This window comes from Podarcis vaucheri, assembly GCF_965113315.1.
Source record: "Podarcis vaucheri genome assembly, chromosome: Z".
Classification (NCBI taxonomy): Eukaryota; Metazoa; Chordata; class Lepidosauria; order Squamata; family Lacertidae; genus Podarcis; species Podarcis vaucheri.
In genome coordinates this window covers 38,886,311-38,897,396 of record NC_138758.1, presented here as the reverse complement: position 1 = coordinate 38,897,396, position 11,086 = coordinate 38,886,311, and the positions used below count along the sequence as shown (strand labels likewise).

General features: G+C 42.4%; 1 pseudogene across 1 annotated transcript; it reads left to right on the top strand.

Moving 5' to 3' along the window:
* Window positions 1–7,185: 7,185 nt before the first annotated feature.
* LOC309524230 (barrier-to-autointegration factor pseudogene) lies at window positions 7,186–10,533 on the top strand (annotated as a pseudogene). The gene has a single exon. The product of its transcript is annotated as a barrier-to-autointegration factor pseudogene (transcript).
* The last annotated feature ends 553 nt before the right edge of the window (window positions 10,534–11,086 follow it).

Genomic DNA, 11,086 nt, shown 5'->3' with positions numbered 1-11,086 from the left:
ATTCTCTTATTCCAGTGCCGCTTCCCGCTGCTATCCCAGATTGTTAGATATCCCATAGACTGTCCCCGGGACAGGTGAGGCTGCTGATCGTTTATTGTCGAGGCTGCTGATCCCGTACAGTGGTGCCCCGCAAGACGAATGCCTCGCAAGACGGAAAACCCGCTAGACGAAAGGGTTTTCCGTTTTTGAGCTGCTTCGCAAGATGATTTTCCCTATGGGCTTGCTTTGCAAGACGAAAACGTCTTGCAAGTGTTCCGATTTTCCCCACGCTCCCCCCTTTTTCTAAGCTGCTAAGCCGCTAATAGCCTTTTAGCCGCTAATCTGCTAAGCCTTTAATAGCCGTTAAGCCTTTAATAGCCGCTAAACCGCTAATAGTGCTAAGCCGCTGATAGGGTTGCTTCGCAAGACAAAAAAACGCTAGACGAAGAGACTCGCGGAACGGATTAATTTCGTCTTGCGAGGCACCACTGTATTTTCAAATCTGAAAGTTGACAGCTATGCTCCTGACTGATGGAAAGAGTGCTGATCGCCAGCTAAGATAGCCTGCTTAGGATGGTTGGCTTTATATGCTAGATACAATTAGTGTGCTTGATTGTACTTTTTTGTTTTTAGACTGTACCATGATTGAAAATAGCTGGCAAGCTGACAGGAAAATTATTCCACGTTCTTTTAATAATACTTTTAAGTAGCATATGCTCTATTGTTATTTTTTACTCAAATCAGTGGTAGCAGATATGTACAGAGAGCTTCAGTCATTGTGCCAGTAGTTCTTTCTGGTAATATAATAGAGGCCTGTGCCTATTGCTCGGAGGCTCTTGATCACTTGTTTCCTCAATGTTTGAGTTTAGTATTGTGCTCTTCTCCCAAACCCCCAAGCCAAGCAGTTTATGCCCCCCTGGTCTGGGGCAGCCTGTTGCGTCTGGTCCAGGAACTGCTGCAGCACCTGCTTTTCAGAACAGCAGTGGGCCTCTACACATCAGCCAAGGGTAATAGGCCAACTGCTAAGAACAAGACATAGCTCATGTGCAACTGGGACCTGATTTAACGATGGGATGTGCAAAAATGAATGCAAATGAAACCAGTTTTCAAAGTAGCAAGTTCTATTTTAAATAAACTGATGGAACAAAACACTGGCTTCGTTTCGACTTTTGGGTAGGAAGAGTGTCTGTCTTATACAAACGGTTTGCATATTGACCCACAAGATTGGAACTCCCTCAGACCAGGCTGGAGTTGGGAAATCTTTAGGCAGTTTCTGCTCCAGCGATCCATCTGTTGTTCTTTTTTGAGGAAGGAGTGGTGGGTGGGTTTCTCTCCTCCTGGTACATTTCTGCAAGGGCTTTTGTCTATTTCCCAGCCCCTTTAAGATAAAGACCAGCACAGGAGTTGCCAGGGAGCACACACAAACCTATTACCCACTCCAGAAGACACTGAACTACAACTTCCATCCTCCTCCCTAGCCATTGGCTGATGGGAGTTAGAGTTTAGCAGCAACTGAAGGGCCAAAGGTTCCCCACACCTGTGTTAATTCATTTACAGGTAGGCATCTCAGTTTGCAGTTTCAAGCAGCAAGCTAGCTAGGGATCAATGTCCTTGACTGTCTAAATCATCACAAGAAACTTAGTTTCCCTCCTAAGAACACTACTGGTTTTCCCTGAAGTAACACTATCCCAGAAGAAAGTGCAGGTTGTGCCGGTGATTCCTGGTATGTTCTAGATCTAGCCCCAAAATAATAGTGCATGTCTCAGGATGCTGAAAAAATATATTTTTTAATTTTCAAAGCAACCCTGTGACTTTTGCCTTTCTTGCACTTCTTTTCTAATGTAGGTTTAGGGCATAACCTAATTTATTTAAGAAAGATGGTGAAGACCACCTGAGTGTTGTTTTCTGGAAAAGTGGTACCTTACACTATTAGCACAGGGCTATCCAAAATGAAATTTTATAATTGTGAACTGCTTTGTATACCCAAAAATCCCAGTAGAAATACCATAACCGCATCCCAAAAAGTCCACTATGTCATAGAATCATAGAATTGTAGAGTCGTCCCCCTTGTGTTTTGATCAGTCCTGGAGCAAACAAAGAATTCAGCAACCAATAGAGCTGTGTGTCTGCCCCAAAATCAGGTGTGGAGAACCTTTGGCCTGCCAGATGTTGCTGAACTACATCTCTCATCTCTGGCTGTTAGCTGTTAGCCATGCTCGTTGCCTGGACTGATGGGAGTTGTAGTTCAGCAACATTTGGAGGGCCAAAGGTTCCCCCACACCTGCCCTAAGCCTGTCAGCAGTACAATGTAAGAAATCTTTCCTGGAAGGGTTACAGGGCTCTGTTGATGTCATTCAGGGCATACCTACCTTCCCCAAAAGGAACAAATGTGAAGAACCAATTATCTGTTTTAATGTCTTGCAAGAGGCTACTTTCTTAGGTAGGAAGGACGACCTGGAGGCTGCAGTTGGGGAATCAGTGGCCTATGTTGCATGCCACTGCTCGCTTGATGACCCTTAATATACAGATTCAAAAGCTGCCTTGTAGCAGACCACACAAATACAACTAGAGCTAATGAAGGATGTAGCTCTTTTTTCTGTGCTGATTAATACACAGCCAGTAGGGCCTTGGTGGGTTTATTCACAAGGAACAAGGAAGTTTGCAAGAAAAACATCTCATGAGGGACTGGGCCAGTTTTCCCTTCAATACAACAAACAATAGTTTAAGTTTGATGTAGAGTAGCTTTGGCCCTCCAGATGTTGCTGAACTACAACTCCCATCATTCCCGGCTGTTGACCATGCTTGCTGAGGCTGATGGGCGTTGTAGTTCAGGAACTTCTGGAAGGCCATAGGTGTAGCTGGAAGTGCCAAACAGCATCAAACTGAAATAACTGACACAGAAGCAGAATAGGACTTTAATCAGCTTTAGTTTGTCCTGCATTAAAAGGTATGTAGCAAACAGGCTCCTCTCACTATCTCATTCCCCTGCAGCAGGTATTCACATAGGCATTTCTACCTCTGTAGGTTAGGGATGTGGGTGGCGCTGTGGTCTAAACCACAGAGCCTAGGGCTTGCTGATCAGAAGGTCGGCAGTTCGAATCCCCACAACGGCGTGAACTCCCATTGCTTGGTCCCTGCTCCTACCAACCTAGCAGTTCGAAAGCACGTCAAAGTGCAAGTAGATAAATAGGTACTGCTCCGGTCGGAAGGTAAACGGCGTTTCCATGCGCTGCTCTGGTTCCTCATGCTGGCCACAGGACCCAGAAGCTGTCTGCGGACAAACGCCAGCTCCCTCGGCCAGTAAAATGAGATGAGCGCTGCAACTCCAGAGTCGTCCGCAACTGGACTTAATGGTCAGGGGTCTCTTTACCTTTATCTAGAGGTTATCTAGCTAACAGCCACCAATTACTTTATTGGCTATAAATTTGACCAATCTCCCTTTAAAGGCATCAAACCAGTGGTCGTTGCCAAATCCTGTGTCAGTGAATTCCATAAACTAATTTAGATGTTCGTTGTTTTGAGTATGTCTTGAATCTGTTGCCACTGATGTAGTAAAGCATTGCGTAGCAGATGAGGGTCCCTGTACATACTTCTTGTTGGAACTACAGCTGCCAGCATCCCTGGTCATTGGCCATGTTGGCTAGGGCTGTTGGGATTTCACAACATCCACAGAGGGTCACCATTTGGCTACCCCTGTCTACAGAAGCCCTTTGGGCAAGTTTATTGGAAGCGAAAAATGAAAGCAGTGTATCATTTAACTCTTGGTCATTCAATATGTTGTTATGTTGCTTAGCATATAATAAGAGAGGCTTTATTTAAATAATTTGCCTAAACTCTTCCCTGCAACCACATTCATGGTCCTAATTGAAATGAAACAGCACCTCTGTAGGGGAACACTTAAGACTGAAGGTCTATACCTCCATTACCAGTAAGGGAAATATTTTGGACTGATTTCTTTTTTTTTTTTTAAGTTACAAAAGAAAAACAAAGTAGAAAAAGAAAAAAAAGCCACTTTCAACCATACATATACAAATTCAAAATAAGAGAAAAAGGAAAAGGAAAAAAATACAAAAAATACACCACAAACATTTAAAAACATTTATTTTTTTATAAAATATTTATTAAATTTTTTTGAAATATAACAGTAAAAATGAAAAAGAAAAATACAAAATAAAAACAGTTAAAAACATACATTTTTTCTTTTACTTATTTTCTTTTAGCTTATTTCCCGGACCTCCTCATACCTCCTTTTTTTGTATTCCACTTCAATTTATTGGTTCAGCAAATCCTTACCATTAGATTTTAACCCATTTATAACCCTTTTTTCATATTCTCTTAAGTCATTACAGCTGTAAACCCCTTAGCTGCTATCCAACATCATTCTATCAATCATTAATTTTACAATATTTCTGTAGATTGTCTTTAAATTTCTTCCAGTCTTCTTCCACCGACTCTTCTCCCTGGTCTCAGATTCTGCCAGTCATTTCTGCCAATTCCATATAGTCCATCACCTTCATCTGCCATTCTTCCAAAGTGGGTAGATCTTTTGTCTTCCAATACTTTGCAATAAGTATTCTTGCTGCTGTTGTGGCGTACATAAAGAAAGTTCTGTCCTTCTTTGGCACCAATTGGCCGACAATGCCCAGAAGAAAGGCCTCTGGTTTCTTCAAGAAGGTATATTTAAATACCTTTTTCAGTTCATTATATATCATTTCCCAGAAAGCCTTAATCCTTGGGCACGTCCACCAAAGGTGAAAGAATGTACCTTCCGTTTCTTTACATTTCCAGCATTTATTATCGGGCAAATGATAGATTTTTGCAAGCTTGACTGGGGTCATGTACCACCTGTATATCATTTTCATAATATTCTCTCTTAAGGCATTACATGCCGTAAACTTCATACCTGTGGTCCATAACTGTTCCCAGTCAGCAAACATAATATTATGTCCTACATCTTGTGCCCATTTAATCATAACAGATTTCACCGTTTCATCCTAAGTATTCCATTTCAACAGCAAATTATACATTTTTGACAAATTCTTAGTTTTGGGTTCTAGCAGTTCTGTTTCTAGTTTTGATTTTTCCATCTGGAAGCCAATTTTTTTTATCCAAATTATATGCCTCCATTATCTGATAATAATGAAACCAATCTCTCACTTAGTTTTTAAATTTCTCGAAACTCTGCAATTTCAATTTGTCTCCTTCTTGTTCCAAAATTTCCCAATATTTCGGCCATCATTTAAAAACATTTAAAAACAAATCCATTATTCTCAACTCCTCAACTATCATTACCCTCTTTCCTTGACCTCCTCTTCCTCCCCTTCCTTGTATCCTGGTTGTTAATTGTCACAGCAAATCCTTTCCATATTTCATAATATTCTGTCATTACATTACCTTAAACTATTTTAATCTTATCTTACTATAAAAAACCTTGAAACTTAAAACTTAAATCTTATTTTTACCAACTTCTCATAACCATAATATTCTTGCATGATTCTTTAAACATTTTTACTAAAGCCAAGTAATTTCATTCCAACATTTTTCTAACATTCATCAATTTTGTAAAACAGTCCTAGTGGTGAAAAAAGGAAATAAAAACAAATCCAATCTTCATCCAGCGTCCCTTCCTCCTGGTCCCGGGTTTTGTCAGTCCTCATTATCCCATCAATCTGGCGCATTAACCTGGTATCCTAATATCCGAGGCCCTTAAGTCTCTTCCATGTCCCTTCCGCAGCTCTTCTTCATATTTGTAACTGTATTTTCCCTTGTCTCCTGCTCGTTTCACTCGTGGAAACTCCAGCTTAGCAATATTTTTGACCCTTCTCGACAGATCAGCCCCTTTTCCATAATCGACACTAAATTCCATGTGGTATTTAAAGACATGTTTCAAAATCCCTCCAAAATTGAGAGACCCCCCAATCCCAAACATCTCACGGCCCATTGCCAGACTTGAAAAGTCCAAACATCCCTGCATAGGAGGGTCTATCCAACCCCCCATTTCCAGACCAAACCAAACTTTTTCTTTCCAAATCTGGCTTTTCCCAAGTTCATTTGTCAAATCCAAAAGTTCATATTCCTGTTGGGCCTGTTGTGTCAGGGCACACTCCTGATTTAATTCCTGGGTGGGCTCCAAATATTTTCCCACTGCCTGTTCAAAATTTCCCACTGCCTGTTCAAAATTTCCCACTGCCTGTTCAAAATTTCTAATCGAATCAGCCATCAAATTCGTCTTCTCATGTAGCTGTTCCAGTAGGGCATTTGTTTTATAGAAAGCACACAACAGAGCTTCTGAATACATTGTCCTGAAGGTCAGATGTCTATTCCCACGATTATAATCTGTAACAGCTGCCAGCTCCCAGGAGTTGGTTACAGTTTCACAGTCTCCCTCTAGGGGGAAAACTTCTATTTAATCTTTCTTTTAAAGACAAGTCTAGCAACAGAGTTTCCTTTTTTCAGATATTTTGTCAATATTTGTTCCTTTAAGGTGTGAAAGGAAACAATGGAATCACTATGTTTCTCTTCTTTTAGCTATCTGTCAAAAGCGTTTGTCTCTGGTCAATGAGCTTCAAACGTCAGTCCTGACACCCCGCTCCAGGATCAGGACAATGGAAAGTTACTTTACTTTAAACTCACTTCTGCAGGTTTAAACAGTCCAGAATAGATCCCCCTTATTCTCCTGCTGCCGAAGGGGGGTTCAACAATTTTAAATGATGAAAGCCAATCCTTTAGAAGCGATTTTCTGAGCTCTAGTTTACGTTGTCTTTGCTTTATTCTGTTTACAAAGAAACGGAAGGCTGACTTCCTGTTTAGACCTTCCCGTTTCAGTACCAAATTGAAATAATTTTTTTAAGTCCAATTCCTTTCTGCTCGCCAGTCCTTATTTAAAGCCCAATTGTTCAAAGTTTAAGTACTCACGGGTGCTTATTTTAGAAGCCAAATTGTCCCAGGAAAAAGGCAGCACTCTCCGGCAATGGCTGTGCGGCTTCGCTCCACGGAAATAGCAGTTGACTCACAGCACCACGCCACTTCCCCCTCTTTGCTTCGGAGCCCATTAGTGGGTTCCTTTGCGGGTTGGGGGGGCGCTAAGGGTGCCCGCCGAGTCCCATGGTCACAGGCTTCATCCACCTGTGATTTTTAAAAGGGTCCCCGCTTCACCGTAGCGGAAAAGACCCGTTTCGTGCGGAGCTAGTCCTTCCAATTCAGAGGGAGTCCGCCATTGCCGATGGCGCCACCCCGGAAGTCCCCTATTTTGGACTGATTTCTTTGGCATAATTTCTTTAGAAGGCATGTGCAACCCTTCTTGAGCAGGCTTGGCTTTCAGTGCCTGCATATTAAAATCATACCCACTTTTCTGCTTTAGACGTCTGCAAAAATTGACTTTAGAGGTAACAAAAGAGTAGAATTTAGATAGCCATTTGCTTCAACTGGTCCTTTTTTTTTGTAAATTGCTTTGAGTGTGGGTGGTTCTTTTCATCCAAGATCACTACGTGCCCCAAATGATTAATACTGTGTAAGTAAAGTTAGTAACTTTATAAAGTGAGATGTAAGGTTATTACAGAATTTCTGCATGCAGTCTGTCTTTAGCATGAAGCAAACAAACTGTGTCCTAGTTTAAATGTCACAGTCAAATGGCTTCCCCAGGTCTGTTGTGTTTTATGTGTTTTTAACATTTCACTATACACTACGTCACTCGGAAAGGTGAAAGTCTATAGTAGATTGTAGGTAACTGAGCTATGTGTAAGCAACTTCCAACCTCTGAATCATCCCTTTACAGGCAAGATGCTCATACTAGAGTACAGGGATGGGGAACCTTTCGGCCCACTAGTTACTGCTGCACAAAAGTTCCCATATTTCTGACCAGGGGCTGTGCTGGTTAGGGCTGATGGGAACTGGGAGTCCCAACATCTGCAAGGCCACAGATTCCCCCCCTGCCCTAATGCTAGAATCAGTGTGCTCCCAGCTTTAGGAGACCTAAACTTTCATTTTATATAGATGGGAGGAAACCAGTCTCTTCTAGTGTGCCTAATCTTGGCTTATATCTTATGTATAACTGGAAGCAAAACAAAACAGGCAATTTGCATCTTATGTGCATTTAACATGTGATTTCAGCAATATGTGCTTGGTGGCAGCTACATTCCAGCCTTTTTCTTCTGCCTGCTTCTGCCTCTCTGCTTGCTTCCTGCCATCGGTCCACAAACCCATTTCTGCCCAGGCAAGTACTGCTTGGCATGTTCTGTGAGTGGGGTGCCTTTGGTGGAAGTGTGGCAGCTCTGAGAGTGAAGATCCGCAATGTTCTCATGAGAAGTTGCAAGAAAGGTTTTCATGGGTGTACTTGAGGCCTCCAGCTTCCTCCCACCTCCGAACCTTCAACTTGCCAGTTGCCCCCTTTGAACAGTCATGGCTTCTCAAAGAATCCTGTGATCCTCAGTTAAGGGTACTGAGAGTTGCTAGGAGACCCCCTTTTCACCTCACAGAGTTATAATCCCAAAGTTCCCATGCTAAAAGGATTGACTGTTAAACCACTCAGGGAATTGTAGCTAACAGAGGACTAGGGGTTTCCTAACAACTGCAGCACCCATAACAAACTGAATTTCCCAAGATTCTTTGGGGAAATCATGACTGCTTAAAGCAATGCGATATTGCTTTAAACATATGGTGCAGTTGGGGCCTCATTTTACTTGCTAAAGAATTGTGTTGCTGGTGCTGTATACCCCACTGTGCCCAATAAACAATGGTGCCTTTCGATGTATTTTCAGACTTGTCTCTCTCTTCTAGCAAAATATTCTATGGCAGATGTACATTAATTCCAGTTTGAGATTGCCCATCTGATAACATTATATAAGTACAGATGAACAGTCTGTGTATGTAACTAATAAAGCAGAATGTATCTTATAGAAATTGTGGATGTGTGTGGAATGTTTCAAAGCACCTAGCAGTACCATGAAGCTAGTGTCTTTGGGGGGGGGGGCAAGCATCTTTCATGCATTTCGGTGTCAAAACATTTTTTAGAACCACGTGCAGGAGATAGATTTTGATGATGCCTCCTTATATATACTAGCCACATTCACAAAACACATTTAAAACACTGTTGTTTTAAATAGTCATGGCTTCCTTCAAAGAATCCTGAGAACTGATTTGCTAAGAAGGCTGAGAACCCCTTTTCTGCTCCCAGAGCGGTTTATCAATCCCTCTTCACAGGGAACTCTGGGAACTGTAGCTCTGTGAGGAGACCAGTGGATCTTCTAACAACTCTCAGCACCCTTTGGCGGGAGCAGTGGTTGAGGCAAGAGAGCAGGCAGAGCTGCAGGCAACATGGCCACCAGTCAGAAGCGTCAGGACTTCATGGCGGAGCCCATGGGGGACAAGTCGCTGGGTACTTTAGCTGGCATTGGAGAAGTACTTGGCAGGAAACTGGAAGACAAAAACTTTGACAAGGCGTACGTGGTTCTGGGACAGTTCTTAGTGCTGAAGAAGGACGAGGACCTCTTCCGCGAGTGGCTGAAGAATATGTGCAGTGCCAACGCCAAGCAATCCAGAGACTGTTATGGCTGCCTGAAGGAATGGTGTGATGCTTTCCTGTGACTTTTGACCAAGGCCTGGTGGATGCTGTGAGGGCTTTTGTAGTTGAACAGAGATTGTTCCTCCCCATCTCTCTCAGCACCTACTTCTTATAAACCTTCCAGCATCTACACAGGCTGCTGAGGGCTATTGCTCCCAACACTGGGGCAGGGTGGGGGGAAGCCATGGCTGCCTTTTCATGTAACTGAATCTTTTTTCCTCCAGGGAGAGGATTGAGAAACATCAAATGTTCTAAACATCAAGTAGGTCGTTGTTTTTTACGTGGCTTTAATAGAAACCCCCCTCACTGTTAGGCCACCCAACTCCAGAACCAAACCTGCCTGCTAACAATAATGGAAGTTCCCCTACTCCCTTTGTTTGTAAGCTCCAATTAGACTGAGATTTACCCGTCAATTCTGAAGACAAAAGATGTTATTAGAATTATTATTTTTGTGATTTCTCTCCAGTGTTTGATCCCCGCTATAATTTTTATGCTACTCAGTTTATTGGCAAGAACCAAAAATCAGCTGTGTTAACTAAAACAACTCTCAGCACCCTTAACAAACTTCAGCTCCCAGAATTCTTTGCAGAAAACCATTACCAGCTAACACTTGTTCTAATCAGTAAACTCAATTAAACTAATGGACCCCCCGTTAGTCTCGTTCATTAATTTCAGTGGATCTACTCTGAGTAGGACTAACATTGGCTACAGCCCATTGCTTATGAATGGATCACACAGAATTCAAACACAAAAGGCAGGAGCAGATTTTATTGCAACCCATGGACTTATAAGGCAGCCTCTTGTGGCATACTGTTTTGCAGGAAGATTAATTTGTCAGTATGCAGCAGCTTTAGAGAGAATGCCTTCTTCCCAAGACAAAAGGGGGAGTGGGAGATCCTCAAACACTAACATCTCCTGCACCTTTGGAGCATCTCTGTAACAAGTAGATCTTGGTACCTTGTTTCACCCCGCAAATAAAACCATATTGATCATAACCGTGGTCAACTCCATCTTTGTGTGAGAAAGATGAGGAATATAGTGTGATTGCCCCCCAAATCAATTTTGCTTCAAAGTCAGACTTTTTGTCCACCTAACTCAGTTCAGTCCACTCTAAAGCAGGCGAAATTCAGCCACTGTCCACCAGACAATGGTGAACTCGTAATTCCTATCAATGTCAGCCAGCCTATTTCAATGGTCAGGGAGGATGAGAGCTATGATTCAGCACCGTCTGGAGGACCACAGCTTCCGCACTCCTTGTCTACTCCAGGGATACAGGCAGGAAATGGTCATTTCCCAGGCTGGCAACTCAGAAGCATTTTTAACTGGCAATGTCAGCAGTTCAGCCTGGGACCTTCTGCATATCCAGTCTGTACTCTTCCGCTAACAATCTAGGGCCTCTCAGTTGTAAATAAACCCACTCTAAAACCACCTCAAAGTAAAAAAATAAAAATTGCTCAATTTCACTTCTGTTATGGCACCCGTCAGCAAGGCTCAAGGTCTCTTTCACAAGTAAAAATGTCTATCATGTTTATACAATGAAGCATGCAA